We start from the raw sequence: 17,536 nt of genomic DNA, 5'->3' as shown, positions 1-17,536 counted from the left end.
TTCTCCTATCTTGTGTTTCTGTCACCCCCTAGGTCCATGATGCTGTCTGCATCCAGCCAGTGGAAGGGGAAGAAAGAAAAAGAAATAACCACCCGTTTCTTAAAAGTCTGAATCCAGAATTGGCACATATTCCACTGGCTAGAACTCAGTCACGTAGCCTCACAGGCAGGTCTCATCAATGAGAATGAATGTCTGGAAAGAAGAGTATATGAATTTTTGATGAATAGCTTTTAGTTTCTCCCATATTACACTATACATTGAAGAAATCCACAGATCTGAAATTCTCACTTTTGTCGTCATCTTCATAGTTACCTGTATTATGTCTGTAAGGTGTCATTCTAGTTCATTACATGTGTTTTACTGGCTTAAAAGAACTGATGCTTTCCAAACAAGGGCAATGAAGGAAATCAGTGATGACTAACTCTTGAATTGAGTAGTTGCTTTTTGTTTTCTTTCTTTTTTTAAATAGGATCATACCTTTCTATAAATTACAGATGGGTATTTCCATCTTTGTTAGGAGGGAAGAGTGGATGCCAGCAATTGTCAGTTTGTCTGATTTCTGGAAAACAAGGAATTATATCAAGAACAAGAAGGGCTGATTAATATCCATGCTTATACACTGGTAGAAGAAGGGCCAACAGTATTGATAATTGACAGATAAGTCAAGAGACCCAAGAGCAATGGGTGACTGCACAGACTTGATGTCCACCTCTTAGGAGGTGAAAATTTTGGGTAGTCCTGCTAATTTTAATATGAAGGTATTGAGCTTTATTTTAGTAAATTCTAAACTGACTTGTGACATCCATTGCTCAGGATGCACACCAAGCCAGAGAGAGGAAGCCCGAGGGTAGAAGGGAAGGCAGGGACAGGCTGCCAAGAAGAGGAAGCCCTATCTCTGAACTATATCACTGACTTAGGTGCTCACTCCCTTCCCACTGGGTCACCAGACTGGGCCATGCCACAGCTGATTATGGGCTCTCTGGAGAAGACAAGCTTTTCCTTCTGAATAGGGATGACTACTATGGAACAGATAGCAGATACCCATATTTCATGTATAAATATTTAATAGATGGAACAAATACCATCCTTGGCCACTGGGCCACAATTCTAGGTACACACCTTAATCTAATTAAAGATTAACAGTTAGAAAATTGCCTCTGTGTTGCTTCATCTCAAACATGCCAAGGTATTAGCATTACGGTGTTAAAAAAAAAAAAAAAGCAGGGACAATTTTCTCATTGATGTACTTTTTTTTAACAAAGTAGATAGTCTAACTTGTTAAGAATATAGCTTTTCCTATGGGACTCTATAAAACTAGTATCATTTTGGGTGGACAAGTAAATTGGTGATCCATAAATTTAAACATTTTAACTAAATTCCTCTTTGTGCAAAATAAGGTTTTCAGTAATCCTGTTGATCCTCCAGAGTACTTCCAGTCCAACATTTAAAAAACAAAAAAGACTAAGGAATTCTCTGGGTCCATGAAACTTGTTAGGTAATGGATTACTGTAGACGCTGGTAAAATCACTGTGCCTCTCAGTTTTGTGAGGGGATGAATGTTTTTATTGTAATTCAGCAGACATTTTACATACACAATATCATACACAATAATCTAACTTTTACATTTTATTTCTTTTGGGGTGATTTTAATCTAAAGTAGGAAACTACCTTTCCCATAACATCACACTTTATAGACCTTCTTGCACTGATTCTTTATACTATAAACATGGATGAAATATTGTCATCGAAAAAGGGCTTAATTTGGACATTTCAAGGGGAAAATGAGGTTCCAGTATACTCCTTTGAAGTTTGCAAATGACTTTCTCATCCAAAGAAACCTAAAGTATTATTCACAAAGACTCCAACCTACAAGAACTTATTTCACTCTGATGTTCCTTCCTCTCTGCCATAAGTAATGCTACTTGGCTTGTGAAGATGAGCCTGGCTTTCCAAAGAACCTTCAATTTGGTAACAATATTCTCTTCTAAGTGCTGCAGTAGCCCACAGTCAAAAATCCCTCACAACAGGGGCTTCCCTGGTGGCGCAGTGGTTGAGAGTCCGCCTGCCGATGCAGGGGACGCGGGTTCGTACCCCGGTCCGCGAGGATCCCACATGCCGCAGAGCGGCTGGGCCCGTGGTCCGTGGCCACTGAGCCTGCGCGTCCGGAGCCTGTTTTCCGCAACGGGAGAGGCCACAGCGGTGAGAGGCCCGCGTACCAAAAAAAAAAAAAAAAATCCCTCACAACAAATTTTAGAGAGGCTAGGGTACAGGGGAGCAAAATATAATTAGAACAACTGTAAGACAAGTTTAAGACTTGATTGGTTTCCATGTTTAGGTAGGTCTCCCAGTAAGGACTTCAAGTGTCTAAAATAATCTTTCCCTAAAATGTTGGAAATTGTGGTGTTTCTTACCAGCTACAAGTATAGACTTTGTAAAGTAGTAGTGCTAGCAGGAGCAAAGCTGGGCATTCGATTTGTGCTAGATACCACTCTGACTGCATTTCATGATTACCTCAGTGTTTTAGAGTTGCAGCCCCATATCTACAGCCTTTATGATTTTTGCCATTTTCTTGTATCTTTACTATAACTTGTTTAATTTTTTATTTAACTGAACCCCTTTAAAGTTATTATGAACAATTTGAAAGTACACAGAAGTAGAGAGAATAGTACAGTGAATTTCCATATACCCAGCACATGGACAAGACAGGTTTCATGGGCATCCAACCTGTGGAGTCATTCAGCACCCATGGTTTATTAGGGCCCCATGTTTGGTTTAAAACTCTGCTGTCACTGTTTTGAATTCTCAATAATTTATGAGTAAGGGGCCCTGCATTTTTTTTTTTTTTTTTGCGGTACGCGGGCCTTTCACTGTTGTGGCCTCTCCCGTGGCGGAGCACAGGCTCCGGACGCGCAGGCTCAGCGGCCATGGCTCATGGGCCCAGCCGCTCCGTGGCATGTGGGATCTTCCCGGACTGGGGCACGAACCCGTGTCCCCTGCTTCGGCAGGTGGACTCTCAACCACTGCGCCACCAGGGAAGCCCGGCCCTGCATTTTTATTTTGCATTGAGCTCTGCTAATTATGCAGTCGTCCTATACCTAAACTCAGTAATTATCAAGATTTCTGCTCCATTTTCTTCATCTATTCTCCTGTCATTTTTCCTCCCCCACCCCTTTCTTTATCTCGGTCTTTCTCTTTTTTCTGAAGTATTTTAAAGCAAATCCCAAACATCAGTTCACTTTACTCTGATGTGCTTCAGAGTGCATCTCTAAAAAAATATGGACATTTTGGTACTTAACTACAATGCTATTATCACATCTAGCAAAATAAACAGCAATTGGTATTACATAATCCCGCTTCACAAACATCCTCAACTGACTTGAAAATGTCATTTACTGCTTTTCTATTCACTTTTTTCTTTTTATCAAATCCAAAGTCTGTATATTACGTATGTCCCTTAAGTCTCCCCTAATGTAGAAGTCCTGCCTCTGTTCCTGCCAGAGCCTTGTTACAGAAACAGGGTCCCTTGTTCTACAGAAGGTCTCACATTTTGGTTTCTTATGATGTTTTCTAACTTGTTCCTCTATCCGTCATATTTCTTATACTGAAGTTATCTCTAGACTTGATTTAATGTAAGTGTTCTTGGCAAGAATGCTTCATCAATGGTAATTGTGCTTCCTACTGCTTCATCAGGAGGCATCCATAGTTTGCAACCACTTTTAGTGATGCTAAGATTCATAAATGGGTTTGGCAGGTGACAGCCTTACCATTCCATAGTAAAGTTCCCCATTAATTTTTCATACAGTGATCACTTCTATTGATGGATATTATCTGAAGCAATTATTTCATTACATGATTACAAAAAATCATGCTTTTCTAATTCTGTTATTTCTTTATATTTATTAACTAGACTTTTTCAGTGAAATACTTTCCCTCATAAACTAGGACTATTTGGAGCCCAGTTTTTCTTTTCCTTAACTTAGTTTTGTCCTAAGCAATTATGTTAGTTAGCTTGATGTACTAGTTATATATATATTTAATATGCTTAGAATCAAGCACATAGTTAATAAAATAAAAAGTCACTCATATACCATCTAATATCGTCTGTTATACTCCCAGTGGTACATGTGTTAGATTTTGCAAAACACTATTATTTCCCCTGCCTTACAGATGAGGAAACCAAGGCATTGTGAGGCCAAGCAACATTCCCTGGGTGGATCTTGGGCTAGAACCCTGTGCTCTGACATTAGAGCCAAGCTATAACCACTCTGCTGTCATAGCACTCTATTCTTGGTGGCCAAAGTGTTGTATATAAAAAAGGCACCCTGATGTTTGAGATGGAACCAAGAAAATGATTTTATAATAGCAAGCCAGTGAGAAAGCCCAAAACTCTCAGATAATTAATTGATCTGTGTTCTCATTTTCATCTGGTGCCGCCTCCATGACCAGTGTGATTTATTGCACCTACAAGTTTAAATCAATTATCTGAGTATATTAGAGCCTAGATTGACCTAATAAACTTCTCAAACTTCCCCAACATAATGCTTTTGTAGCTTTTGTATGAAATACTTAAAATTTTTTTTGTCTTTTCATTATTATTCTTAATAATTTAAAACATATCTCCGTAAGACAACAAATGGAAACCACGATTGTTGTTTTTTAGAAAGGAGAGGCTGTTGCACAAACCAGTCTAGTCAAGGCAGAAGGCTAAGTTTTCTTCAGGCAAATTATTTCCCAGACCTTTGAATCACAAGAGGAACTTTTGAAGTGCCCTTGAGAAGTCCCTATACCACAATCCAAATATTTAGTTGTGAAGCTTAAATGCAAAAATTTTGAGCCTTGTCTCTGACCATTTCTTTTGATGTGCTTTTTCATAAGCAGTGAGACTAAAAAAGTCACACTGAAGACCTTGGAGGGATTTTGTCTGTTGGAACATACATGTTAAACATTATCAAGGAGCCAAAGGAGTGAGGTGGAGGAATAGCTAGAGCAAACGCAGAACCTACCTTGCAAATTTAATTCTTCCTGGGAAAATATCAAACCACCACTGTCTGACAGTGATCTCTTTTTGGTTAATGTTGAGAAATAAGATAGAAACATGTTTGTTATTTTATGTCATTCATGTTATTTCATAAACTTTTAGGAATAATTTAGTCTAATCTTTTCAACTTGCTTGTAAGAAAACTGAAGTCCAGCTACTTTAAATAATTTCTCCTGAGATTAACAGATAATTAGTTGCAGACCTAAAATTAGAGGTTTCCTCAGCTTTCCTGAATGACACACTAAGGTACTATTTCAACTAAAGTATTTAATTGCGAACAACAGAAACTGATTCTGACTAACTTGAGCAGAAGTATAATTTATATAGGGTAGATTTGGGGTAGCTTACAAAGTCTAATGTCAATTTTACTGTAATTTTTTTGGTGAGGAGTTGAGGAGTAGAAATGGTTAAGTGAGGAAAAGTGTATTTTAAAATTTAAAATCACAGTTATCATGGTTAGAATGCAAAAAATACATTGTTTTAAAAATTGTATTGAGGGGCCAATTTGCCCCTTTGTTCACCTTAGTGTCTTAATGTGTCCAGTCTCTGGAAATAGCTTTTCTCTGCTCTTTCTGGTTTTTCTGTACCAGAAAGCGGATGAGGTGAGGAGTGGTGCTTCACATCTTGGGGGTGACTCCTTTGGTTGGATGAGGGAAGCAAAAGAGGCTCAGGTGCTCTGGCTTCAGGGTGGAGTATATAAAAGTTACCGTGTAGATTTGCCTGTGAAGAGCCACCTTCTGCTAGTATGTCTCCCTTTCCTTTTTTCTCCAAAATGATCTCTGAATCCTTCTCATCCATAGAAGACCTCTTCAGGTTTTCTCTTCAGGTTGAAAGGTTCCTGGCTCCAAAAGGGAGCCATAAGGAGGTCAAAATTGAAACTGTAACTTAATGTGGATAAGGTGCTGTAGCATGTGAACTGCTGCATTTCCAACAGTTGGAATAGTCCTTGCCCATAGTGGGTCCTAACAGGTAGTTATTTAATGAATGAAATAATAAAACAGCTCCACTTCTGGACTCCCATAACTCAAACTGGTAATAATTTAGTTGCTAAAATCTCCTCTTATGTTCTGTTGTTCGAAAATGTTATGCCCAGATGCATAAAAATGATGCTCCTTGATCCACTCACTTGTCATGAGCATCTGAACAGTTAGTTCCCAATGACCTGGCATGCTTTGATTTATTGTTCATTTGATTTAATTTACCGAAGGTGACCTTACTCTATTTTTCTGCCAGAACTCAGGCTGGATCACGGTTGTTGGTGATCCCCAGGGAATAAATCATAAGTGATGACTTTTAGTCATGTTAGGCCTGCCTCTCCAGTATAACATCCATGTAGTGAACCTAGGCCTTGAGGCTGATGACGGCATTTTGTAGACAGGCTACAGTGACCTCTAGTTCTTAGAACTGTCGTTGGATTTACCTGCAAGACAACAGCATTCTCAACTGTGGGTAGAATGTGCCATTGTTTCTGGGAACTCTGGAAAAGACAACTTAAAGAAAACCCCATACCTTGATTTCCAGAGCTTTGGCATTTAACTGGGATGGAGTCAGGGTGGGGAAAAAAAAAAAGATTGGAATCACTGTATGGATTTCTCTATCATCAAGAAATATATGTAAATTAGTAATAAAGTAACCAAGAAATTTTGAGGATGATACACTTAGGCAGAGTTCCACCTTTTAGGCAGTTGGGTGAGTCTGATTTGCATTCCTTAGGATTTGCTCAAACTGTTTATAGCAAGTATGGCTCCAGATTCTGGGTGGGAACCTGTAAGACCTTGTGACTGCATATTAATTGAGCCTCTGAAAAAGTGTCTGAATTTCACAGTGATAAATTTTAATGACTTCTGTTTGTGTATCATTAACAAGCTTCTGGTGGTTACCAAAACTTGTAAACAAAGTCATTTTGCCAGTGCAGATAGTGTGTTTTTACCCTTGAATATGACCTTGAATTAAAACAAACAAGTAACTTTTGTTTATAGTCCTTTTCTGCTGAACTAGAATAACTTTGAGATGGTGTTGAAGCATCTCACTCCTTGGCTCAGAACCTTTCAAGTCTCCTCATTTCACTCCAAGTAAAAGCCAGGTCCTTTACAATGGACAAGGAGGCCCTTCTCCCTACCAGGGAACCTTAGCCCTCTGATCTCCTACCCTTTTACTCAGCCTTCTTTCTCACTCTCCTCCAACCCACGTGGGTTCCCTTGCTGTTCCTCAGACACCTGCCATAGGGCCTTTGGACAAATTTTCCCTTTGTCTGGAACACTCCCCCTGCTGGCTAGCAACCTGCCTCTCCTTTAATGTGACCTCTTTGTTGAAACCCACTAGACCTGCCATATTTAAAATCTAACTGTCCCTCCATCTTCCTGATCCTTCTAAGGCTGCTCTAGGTTTTTTTTTTTTTTTTTTTTTGGCCACACTGTGTACTCGTGGGATCTCAGTTCCCTGACCAGGGATTGATCCCAGGCCACGGCAGTGAAAGCCTGGAATCCTAACCACTAGGCCACCAGGGAACTATCAAGGCTGTTCTATTTTTAATATTTGTCTTTAGCATTTAACCATCCAACATACCTTTAATTTAGTCACTTAAGTTGTTTACTGTTTATTATCTGCTTCCCTGCTGCTAGAATCTAAGCTTCATGAGCATAAGAATCTTTCTCTTCTTTCTTCAGTGGTGTGTCCCAAGTGTCTAAATCAACTATATCCAATAGAAATTTCTGTGATGATGGAAACATATCTGGTAGACACTACCTACCTGTGCTAATTGAACACTTAAATTGTGGTTAGTTCCAATGAACCCCTGAAATTAAATTAAAACTTGATTTAATTTTAATTAATTGAAATTTAAATATCCATGTGTGGCTAGTGGCTACCTATCATATTAGCAGTACAGATCTTGAAAGTTTATTGAATGAATGAATGAACGAATGAACGTCTAGCTCTCTAGATCAGTGCTTTTTTTTTTTTTTTTTTCCGGTACGCGGGGCACTCACTGTTGTGGCCTCTCCCATTGCGGAGCGCAGGCTCAGCGACCATGGCTCACGGGCCCAGCCGCTCTGCAGCATGTGGAATCCTCCCGGAACAGGGCACGAACCCGTGTCCCCTGAATTGGCAGGCGGACCCTCAACCACTGCGCCACCAGGGAAGCCCCAGTGCTTTTTTCTTTTAATTTTTAAATTTATTTTTGGCTGCATTGGGTCTTTGTTGCTTCGCACAGGCTTTCTCTAGTTGTGACGAGTAGGGGCTACTCTTCGTTGTGGTGCACGAGCTTCTCATTGCTGTCTTCTCTTGTTGCAGAACATGGGCTCTAGACGTGCAGGCTTCAGTAGTTGTGGTTCATGGGCCCCAGTAGTTGTGGCTCACGGGCTCTAGAGCGGAGGCTCAGTAGTTGTGGCACACGGGCTTAGTTGCTCCACGGCATGTGGGATCTTCCCGGACCAGGGATCGAACCCGTGTCCCCTGCATTGGCAGGTGGCGTCTTAACCACTGTGCCACCAGGGAAGTCCTAGATCAGTGCTTCTTAAACTTCAGTGTGCAAAGAGATCACCTAGATTCCTGGGGATTATTGTTAAAAGTGCAGATTCTGATTCAGGAGATCTAGGGTGGGGCCCAAGATTTTGTGTTTCTAACAAGGTCCCAGCTGATATCTTCTTATACTTTAAGTAGCTAGAATCTGTAAGGCTAATGTTGCCTTGCTTTTAGTTTGTGTGTTTACTGAGGCCAGGTGGTTCTTCATTTCCTGGACAGGAGAGATTACTAAAAATTACCTGTTAGACCCATACAGCAGCCTACAGGCCGAAAGCCTACAAAAAGAGAATGATTTATTCCCTTCTCCATGATAAGATGACTCTCCTTGTCCCTTTTCTCTCTAATTTGGTTGAATTCAGTTGTGGCTAATTTAGAAAAAAATTGTTTTCTTCAATTCTGGTTGCTTTTATGCCAGTTTGCAGCTTCTGTGCCAGTTTGTGCCCACTTGACTTATAATCTATTTTTCCAGGTCACTGAGGATATGTGCTATTTACCCTTTACAAAGAATTTTCAAGTGGTGCTGGACTACTTAGTCCTGCATCCTACTATTACCTGAGATAGCTGGCTAAATCAAACTCCCACAGGGGAAAAAAAAATCTCATCAATCTCTTCCATTGTTACAATCACATTGTTCATCTACAGAATAAACATCATCTAGTTATTCCCTCAGGGAGGAGTTTAAATCTTGTTTATAGTCCTCACATTGCTGCAAATCTGTGGTCATTCTTCTTAATTATCATGTATTCTTTTCCAGGTGGATTTCCGTCAGAGCAGTAAATCTTGGTGCAGATCAATTTTAGGTGTTGTGAGTATTTAATAACAATTAATGTACTGATGAATATATGTAACATCACCTGATTTATCATCCCCCTATAGGCTCTTCAGAAATATATCAGAGGCACAATTTACAGTACCTGTCAAGAGAAAAATGATAAGGCCATCTTAAAAACTCAGCTTTGTATTTTCTCAGAAGAGGGGGAGGAATGGCTGTGTATCTGACATCTTCTGGCTGACTGCTGGTCTAGTCTTCCAGCCTTATCTGCTGTGGCGGTGCATGGCCTTGGCCCACATGAGGCCCGTTCTCGTGCCTCCGGGCTAACTAACTGGTCCCCAACATGTCTTCTGTGTTTTTTGCTTATTCTCTTTCCTCTGATTGCAATGTTCTACCCAATTCCTGCAGCCTTCCCCACAACACCTAAAGATAACCTTTTCAACACTTGAGTCTGACAACAATAATCACGGTAGTAGTTACATTTATCGGCCAATTGTGTGGCACTGTTCTAAGCACTTTACGTATGTAATCTCATTTGATTCTCACTACTGTGGTCTGAGCAAGAAGTTACCATCCTCCTTTTGCAGATAGAAACAGAGGCTTGCCCAAGTTTACATAGTGAGTAACTTGCCCAAGTTTACATAGTGAGTAGGGGAGCCTGGGTTTGAACCCAGGCTGTCTGATTCTAGAATCCTTCCTCCTAACCGTTCAGCTATACTGCTCAGATTTTTCCTTCTACCTGGGACGTTCCTCCTTTCTCTCGTTTGCTTTGAGGCAGACGACATAGTTGCCATTGACCAGGACCTGGGTTCCAAACTCATGGCTCTTTCCCCAGTCTTCTCCTAGCATTTTGTACCTACCCGTACCACTTCTCTTGTGTTATAGGATAATGTGGTTTTTCTCCCTGCTCTTGGAGGCAGAGAGGGGCATATTTTACTGACCTTTTAGTGCTTTCATGAGTTGTAGAAAGCTATCCTGACTTTACCAAATTTGGGTTTCTAGATAGTAAATTTTCCATAATTATGGCGGAACTTGAAGCTCTATATGCTTGCTTTATCATCATGCAGGAGGGGGATATTCAGTGTACCGTATTTAAATATAATAATCCAGTTGGGTAGACTCAACTGAAGCTAAAACCTTTTAAACCCCACCTTTAGTGCTTTGAAGATGGGCCTGGAGCTCTGCTGAGAGCTTATAGGTTCCTTGTAGGTTAAAGCAATGGTTAGCTTAGTGGTGTGCTGGTAAGTTTTTAACCACTGGCTCTCCAGGAAAAGAATGTGTGTGTGCGCACGTGTGCATTTATTATAAATTTTACTGATGTAAAGGATATGTAGCTATAATTTATAAATAATAATGAAATAATCACTACTCTTTATTGTAAGTTCCAGAAGCCAATAGATTCTCATATAACACTATTGTTGATTTTGTCAAACTCTTGAATCCATAGCCACTCTATGTTTGCAATTGATGAACAAGTGTAGTTCTGTGAAAAATATTGTATAATAGTTTTAAATGCTGGAAGAATACATCAATAATTTTTTTTTGTTCTACTCAGAGTTAACAGCTACAGATGTGGCACACTTTTAAGTCTGATATGCATATTCTCCATCTCTCTCAAATGAACAAAACAATATCAAATCTTGATTTGTAGCATTTGCCAATTTGGCCTCTTTTTTTTTTTTTTTTTTTTTTTTTTTTTGGTACGCGGGCCCCTCACCGCCACGGCCTCTCCCGTTGCGGAGCACAGGCTCCAGACGCGCAGGCTTAGCGGCCATGGCTCACGGGCCCAGCCGCTCCGCGGCACGTGGGATCCTCCCGGACCGGGGCGCGAACCCGCGTCCCCTGCACTGGCAGGCGGACCCCCAACCACCGCGCCACCACGGAAGCCCAATTTGGCCATTTTTAAACTACCGATTTGACTTGACTGAAAGTGGACTTGGGCAGAGATGCAGAATAGCAGTACGTTAAACAGCATTTCCACCATACAGCTATAATAGATGCAAGTAACCTTAAGAGTAAAGATGATAGTAAAAGAATTGGAAAGTGATGAGTTTTGTGTATTTATTACCTTTTTAAAATATTTTTACTTAATTGTGAATTACATATTATAGTTTATAAAATTATATAACTTAATTTTTAATAATGGCTTTGTTATATATATGGAATCTAAAAAAAATGGTTCTGAAGAACGTAGGGGCATGACAGGAATAAAGACATAGAGACAGACATAGAGAACGGACTTGAGGACATGGGGAGGGGGAAGGGTAAGCTGGGATGAAGTGAGAGAGTGGCATGGACATATATACACTACCAAATGTAAAACAGATAGCTAGTGGGAAGCAGCCGCATAGCACAGGGAGATCAGCTCAGTGCTCTGTGACCACCTAGAGGGGTGGGATAGGGAGGGTAGCAGGGAGACGCAAGAGGGAGGAGTTATGGGGATATATGTATATGTATAGCTGATTCAGTTTGTTATAATGTAGAAACTAGCACACCATTGTAAAGCAATTAGACTCCAATAAAGATGTTAAAAAAAAAAAGAAGCAGCTACTGGTCAGAAATTTAAAAAATAAATAAATTAATTAAATGATGGCTGTGTTTAACAACTGGCTTGCAAAATTCTTGAAATTTAACAATGGGCTCTTATAAGTCTAGAGGTGGCTTCAGCACACCACTGGGTCAGTCCAGCTCAAAAGTGCTGTTTGGTTATCAAACTCAGGCATGAGGAGGATAAGGCTTGAATTTCAGCTCTGAATTTTACTTTCAGTTTATAGATTAATTTACTTACTGTTTGTTTAAGCATATTGTATGTCATAAAGTATTTTGTAAGTCTTAAGATTTCCCAGATCTGGCAAGACTGGTGAAGAAATGTGCATTTAACATTGTTGAGTCCTCTCTTTGAGCCAGGCCCTGTGCTAAGAACTGTACTTGCATTATCTTGCCTGGACTTCTTAGGAGATAAGTACTATTATTATCTTCATTCTGTAGAAGGGAAAACCAAGGCTTGGTGAGAATCAGAGGCACACTGGTCAGTGCTGGAGGAGGGAGTCAGCCCATACCCCAGAAGAACTCATGGCTTCTGCCGAGGAAAGCAGAGAAGAGAGGAAGAGGAAAAATGGCAGATGAAGAGGATAAAGCAGGCTCTTTTATCATATTTCTGTCCCCTCTTCGTACTCATGCTGCTTCTTCTTGACATGGGTGTGGTGCTAGGAGAAGAATGTCCCCTTCTTCCCCTGAGTATAAAATCATTCCATCTTCATTGTAGAGCAACAGAAAATGCATAAAAGTATAGAGGTAAAAATAAAAATGACTTCTGATTTTATTACTCAGTGGCAACCAAGATTTTAACTTTTAGGTGTATATATCAATAAAATTTTATGCACATAACATATAAAATGTAAATAATATATAATATGGCAAAATATATGTTTACTTTAATTTATTTAACAATTATTTCTTTCCATTATTATTCCCTTAATTTGGAAAGGGTTATCTTTTTGATAACTGCAGTCCTTGGCTATTTGGAAAATAAAACTTAAGGGCTGGAACTGCAGAAACAGAAGCTACATATAATCACCACATCTTTTCCTATTTATTGCAATCTTTTCCCACAGAAGATAGTCAACAGATATATTAAGAAGCACCACATGAGTAATTTGAGCTTCTGTTATTTCTGTTTCTTACTTTTCTCCATGCTTTGGTAGATGGCAAGTAGGAGAGCCAACATTTGGATGTTCCAGAAACTTATTATTTACTTCCTGGATAATTTCATATTTGTTCTGACACTGAGAACATTTGCCATATTTCTTGATCTGTAAATCTGAATTCTTCTGAATTCTGTTTGTTAGTGCTTTTGTTGATAAGAAAGAAAGGTGATATTTTCATGCACCAAGTGCTTATCCACTCAAAAGGGAAAAGCAAAACAAAATTCATACCTGGGTTCAGGCTAGATTTTTACAAATCTAGCCCTTTGGAGACATTGCCCATGAAGAACAAAATCATATGGAGTGACATTTGGTCCCCAACCTAACTAAGAGTACTTCTGGGACCTTTAATCTACTGCGGCAACTATCATGTTTGACCAAAGTCAGTGAAACGTTTCCCCTTTTATATTCAGTTACGTGACTAGTGGAATCATTTAATAAGCTTTGTCTTGCAGCTTATTATATATAAGTCCTGTGTGGTTTGACCTAATAAATCATTATCCCTGTCTTGATCTTCAGATGTCAAACAGGTCATATTACTCTGAAAGAAATGTCGTCAAATTTTGTGTGTAAGATTATGTTGGTTATTTTCCTGTTTAGGAAGACCAACCTATATAGAGATGGAAAAATAATGTCTAACTAGGCAATAGAGGGTGGAGAGAAAGTAAAATAAGAGATATTTTGTATTGACAATTGCTAAATATAGGCAAGGTGACGTTTAAAACATTATCATCTTTATAGCTTTTATAAACACTCTCTTGGAAACAATGGCATATGGTTAGGGCTCAAAGAAGAAAAGCTGTCTCTTGTACATTAATCAGACTTGCTCTGTAAAGATTGTTTCCTGAGAAACTGTAGTAGTTATTAACAGAAGCTATGTCTAGTATATTTATTTTATAGCATATTGTTAATAGCAATGATCGTATTTCATTTTAAAAATCATAAAATTTGTTCTCTTTTGAAATATTTTGATAGCTTGGTTTAAATTACAGTGTTGTTACAGTATGTATTTCGTTGGCGTTGTTAGACTATTACACCTTTACGTACTTAGTGATAACTAGCTTCTTGATGGTCCATTTTTCTTTCTTTATCCATACTTTGTTCCACACATGTAAACATAGACGTATAATTATACAGATTTCTTTTCCTTAAAAAGAAAAAGAAAACCCAGACAGAAGCTCTTCCCTCCAGAAAGAAAACTCAGTTTTACCAGATAATTTAAAGCTTAGTAGAAGTCTTAGCTGGGCCTCTTTTAAGACCTAGTGTATTCATTTTCAAGTGCTAAGTGGAATAAAATTAGTATTTAGAGTTTGCTTCTCTGTTGTTTGATTAGGTTTTCTTTTAGGCAGAACAAGGTTGAATTTCATATGAAAATGCTAAGTATTATATATGTTTGTAAAAGTGAGCCCTTTAGAATTTAGCCTTCTCCCTCCTTTTTCTTCCTTAGAAAGAGATTTATGTGTAGGTCATGTGCAAAGACACTTGTTGATGACAGGAATATAACCCTCGTGTGCAGCAGTATCTCTTCTATTCTGTTTGGATCATAAATTTCATTTTATAATATATGTCACATTATCCCATTATTTTCCCAATTTATGACTGGCTTTTATAATACTGTCCAAGATGAAAATCATATGAATAAATGAAGGTGTTATCTTAGACATTCCTTTTACTCTTGGCGTCTGGAGACGAGGTAGTCTGACTTGAATAGAACAAGAAATGACAGCTTTTCTCTGAGAGTTCTGAGAAGGAATGTGAAAGGCGTCCATGGGAGCCAGCTCCCGGATAATGTTTAAAGCTATAGAGCAAAGAATTTCCTTTTACATTAAAACACCAAGGCATAAAGAGCATTAAATATGCTACATAGTATCACACTATGCAGAGTATAAGTGTGAAAGAAACTACAAGTCACTAAATTTTTGGAATATCATTAGATGAGATTCTGTTTCTGTTCCCATATGTGGTAATCTATTAGACCTCCTAGGCAATATGTTGAAGAGACTCAAAATATACTTAATGATTTGTCTTATTTTCAAAATATACTATAGGTCTGTTCATTCCTTCCTCCCTCCCGCCTCCTGCATGCCCCTACCAGACATAGAATAGTACCTTATAACATTTGAAGGAATAAAAAGGAAAATAACATGACTGAACCGTTTTATGTTGGGGACTTGCCAAAATAGTTTTAAGTCCAACTAATGAAAAAAAATTCTTTATAACCAATCTTAACTGTTCAAACTGATCTAAAATATATTGTGTTGGATATAATATAAAGGCAATACATACTTAAAGTTAATTATGAGGTAGATAAGGGTGCATTGTAGCTGATATATCAGATATTTTATATGTAAAAAATAAGCACACAGATCCCTTCTAAGGAAAGTTCCTTCTAAGGAAGGCCAGTACAGCCTAATTTTTCTACTGAGTAAAAACAGGAAAACCAGACTTCAAATCAGAAATTGTCATTTAATTTAATTGTTCATGCTTTATTTATTCCATTACTGTGAGGATGACTGCTGGTCTGTCTAATTTAGAATCTCACTGCTACTCTGTCCAGTTTATTATCTTTAAGGTTTATCAGCTGTGCAATCAAGCTGAACTATTTGTGTTTTACTGAAGATAGACACATTGAAAGAGAATGAGGAGCCTGGGGACAATGGGAATAGTTACAACAGAGGTTTAAATGAGAATACATATTTGTTCCCTACATGAGAGAAGGACCAAAAAAAATTTTTTTTAAGGTAAATATGTGATTAAATTAGACACACTGTGATTTATAATTTAGTTTTTGCTAACTTGGTTCTGTAGCAAAGGAAAGAATATTGGAAAGATTCATTTTACCTTATCTCAGTAGCCTTAAAAATCTTTGCTTTGAACTACCATTGCTGGAATGATATATCAGGTTGATAGACTGTCTGTTATGGATATCTGACTGACCAACAATCTCATGGGCCTTAGGAAAGGTTTCACAGTCAAATCCCCTTTGTGGTCAAACTTAGGAAACCCAGAATTAAATAACTCTTTAGAGAACTGAAAATTGGACATTTACTTCTTTAAGGTAGGTGATAAACGTACATGGTGTTTAAATTATTTAAGAGCTAGTTGGTTTACCACTTGATCACAAGTAAAGGTTCTAGAATTGTCCTGCATCATTTCTAAATTGGGAAAACAAAACCCAAGCCTTTCTTTCCATGATTAGTCACTTGTACCAGTGCTGTATTGATTAGGGCCTCTTTTGGAGTCAGACAGACAAATGTGTATTTAAGTTCTGGTTCTATCACTTACTAGCTGGGGGGACTTTGGGAAAATTCCTTACCATTTCTCAGGCTCAGGTTCAGTATGTAAAATGAAGGTGATAAAAGTACTTACCTAAAGAAATTTTATGAAAATTAATTTAGGTTATGCCTATATACTGCCTGACACATAGTGACTAATAAGTAATTGCTGCTGTTTTTATTATTGTTATTGATTTGTCTTAGTGCTCTAGTCCTCTCCTTGAATTCCAGTAGAGCTGTTGCTATTGTCTCCTCCTTTTCTTTTTCTTAACATCTTTATTGGAGTATAATTGCTTTACAGTGTTGTGTTAGTTTCTGCTATATAACAAAGTGAATGAGCTATACGCATACGTATGTCCCCATAAACCCTCGCTCTTGCATCTTCCTCCCACCCTCCATATCCCATCCCTTCAGGTGGTCACAAAGCATCCAGCTGATCTCCCTGTGCTCTGCGGCTGCTTCCCACTAGCTGTTTTACATTTGGTAGTGTATATATGTCCATGCTACTCTCTCACTTTGTCTCAGCTTCCCTTTCCCCTCCCCGTGTCCTCAAGTCCATTCTCTACATCTGTGTCTTAATTCCTGTCGGGCCCCTAGGTTCATCAGAACCATTTTTTTTTTAGATTCCATATATTTGTGTTAGCATACGGCATTTGTTTTTCTCTTTCTGACTTACTTCACTCTGTATGACACACTCTAGGTCCATCTACCTCACTACAAATAACTCAATTTCGTTTCTTTTTATGGCTGAGTAATATTCCATTGTATATATGTGCCATATCTTCTTTATCCATTCATCTGTAGATGGACATGTAGGTTGCTACCATGTCCTGGCTATTGTAAATGCTACCATGTCCTGGCTATTGTAAATAGTGCTGCAATGAACATTATGGTACATGACTCTTTTTGAATTATGGTTTTCTCAGGGTATATGCCCAGTAGTGGGATTGCTGGGTCATATGGCAGTTCTAGTTTTAGTTTTTTAAGGAAACTCCATACTGTTCTCCATAGTGGCTGTATCAATTTACATTCCCACCAACAGTGCAAGAGGGTTCCCTTTTCTCCACACCCTCTCCAGCATTTATTGTTTGTAGATTTTTTGATGATGGCCATTCTGACTGGTGTGAGGTGACACCTCATTGTGGTTTTGATTTGCATTTCTCTAATGATTAGTGATGTTGAGCATCCTTTCATGTGTTTGTTGGCAATCTGTATATCTTCTTTG

General features: G+C 38.7%; 1 protein-coding gene across 36 annotated transcripts in view; it reads left to right on the top strand.

The window, feature by feature from the left end:
- The window catches only part of FHIT (fragile histidine triad diadenosine triphosphatase), a 1,451,597-nt gene that overhangs the window by 203,230 nt on the left and 1,230,831 nt on the right, over nt 1–17,536 (top strand). For 19 of the 36 annotated variants that reach the window (XM_067755027.1, XM_067755023.1, XM_067755015.1 and 16 more), the window contains one exon: nt 9,315–9,365. The exons of 12 other annotated variants lie outside the window; for them this stretch is intronic. The gene's annotated coding sequence lies outside the window, so the exon portion shown is untranslated. The remainder of the gene's footprint in view (nt 1–9,314; nt 9,366–17,536) is intronic. 5 more of the 36 variants (XM_067755024.1, XM_067754994.1, XM_067754990.1 and 2 more) reach the window with 1 other exon arrangement.

This window comes from Pseudorca crassidens, chromosome 10, assembly GCF_039906515.1.
Source record: "Pseudorca crassidens isolate mPseCra1 chromosome 10, mPseCra1.hap1, whole genome shotgun sequence".
Classification (NCBI taxonomy): domain Eukaryota; kingdom Metazoa; phylum Chordata; class Mammalia; order Artiodactyla; family Delphinidae; genus Pseudorca; species Pseudorca crassidens.
Note: the sequence above shows the minus strand (reverse complement) of the source record. Positions and strands in the feature narration are given on the sequence as shown.